A 1,669-nucleotide genomic window follows, 5' to 3' on the forward strand; every position below is an offset into this window, starting at 1 on the left:
GCACAGAATACACTGGAAGTCGAGTGGCTTTGTCCTGCCTGTTGCAGAGTGATGAACGGGCCCTTTGGAAAGCAAACTTAGCTCTACAGATGCAGGAGCCAGTGGTTGCTTTTATTTATTTATTTATTTATTTTTTCTCATTTCGAGACAGAGTCTCGCTGTGTGTTCAGGCTGACCTTTAGCTCACTTTGTAGCTCAAGCTGGTCTTGAACTCACACAGATCCTCCTGCCTCAGCCTCCCGAGTGCTGGGATTACAGGTGTGGGCCACTGCACCCGGCTTCTCAGGAGATATATATATATATATATATATATATATATATATATATATATATATATCCCCCCAGGGGAAAGCACAAACGCAGTCCCTCACTACCACAAATTATGCAGTCGAGTTTCCCGCATTTGGGGAGATCGCAGGGGTCAGGACATCCAGAATGCGATGGATAAGCCTCGCCCTGGAAACCCACCCTCGTGATCATGGTGTCCCCCTGCCAGGTCAGTGTACTCAGGCTATTTTTAGAAGGAGCACGCACTGAAGTTAGATCATCAGGACATGATGGTATGGTAGCGTATTAGTCCATTTGCACCCGGATTGCGATCCTCACTCATTGCTGATGGGAGAATCGAACTGCTCCAAGCCATATTAATTTTGGTCCCTTTCCTGTCACTTTAGAGGCACATGATGAAAACGAAAGGTCAACATGCAGTAAATCAGCTTTGCGGCTTCTTGTCACAGAATTCAGAGGAGCAACCCGGTTTCACACACACTGCTTTAATGCAAAACCTGCACTTGTCACTGACTCTGTAAAATGGAACTTCAGAAGTTAGATTTTTTCCTCTTTAGAGACACCTCAGACCCGGGGTGGAAACAGCTGCCCCACGGCTCCTCGGCCCAGACGCATGGACAGAATTCCAGGTGCTAGTGCCAAAGCCGTTCCCACAGAGGAGGAGGAGGAGGCCTGGGTCCCGGGAGGGCTGGTTCCAGCCTGCAGGCGCGGCGGGCTCATTGTTCCGAGTATAAAGGACCCACCCACCTGTACCAGGCAGGATGCTGATCTGAAGCCAAGGAGACGGAGAGTCTCCTCAGAGCTTGCTGTGAATAAATCCTTTTTCCTGTTCACAAAATAATTGGGCTGCTTTGATTGGATCAGCAGGGGGCAGACTAAGTGGCTGCTAGCGTATTGTTCACTGTTCTAACAGGAACGCGGCCGCCGGCGACCGGGGATTGCTGCTAAAGGCCCGAGTTCCACCTTCAGACCCAGGCCTGGCACCGTGTCACCCAAAAGCCCCAGGAGCCGGTCCCATTGCCAACCGTGCCTTCCAGTGGTGCCCCCACTCCCTCGGCCCACAGAAAGGCAGATCGGTAAGCAGAGCTGAAGGCGCTTTCTCGAGGCCTCCCTCCCTGTGACCAAGGGGACAGTATCTCTCCAGTACCAGAGGGGACAGTGGAGGTTTAGTCCAGTATGGACTGCAAACCTGCAGTCTCAACTCCTTGGGAGTCTGAGTCAGGTTGCCTAAACCCAATCCAGGGCCAGCCTGTGCTTTGCACAGGGTAGATGGATGTGCTACCGCAGAGCTGCAGTCCTTTCCTTTTTCTTTTTTCTTTCTTTTTTTTTCTTTTTTCTTTCTTTCTTTCTTTCTTTCTTTTTTTTTTTTTTTTTTTTTTGC

At 50.0% G+C, this 1,669-nt stretch overlaps 1 non-coding gene across 1 annotated transcript; it reads right to left on the minus strand.

The window, feature by feature from the left end:
• Window positions 1–342: 342 nt before the first annotated feature.
• Window positions 343–504, minus strand: LOC111817321. Its single transcript, XR_002821558.1, has one exon. It is a non-coding gene; the product is annotated as a U1 spliceosomal RNA (small nuclear RNA).
• Between the last annotated feature and the right edge of the window lie 1,165 nt (window positions 505–1,669).

This window comes from Octodon degus, unplaced genomic scaffold (genome assembly GCF_000260255.1).
Source record: "Octodon degus isolate 3935 unplaced genomic scaffold, OctDeg1.0 scaffold00054, whole genome shotgun sequence".
Classification (NCBI taxonomy): domain Eukaryota; kingdom Metazoa; phylum Chordata; class Mammalia; order Rodentia; family Octodontidae; genus Octodon; species Octodon degus.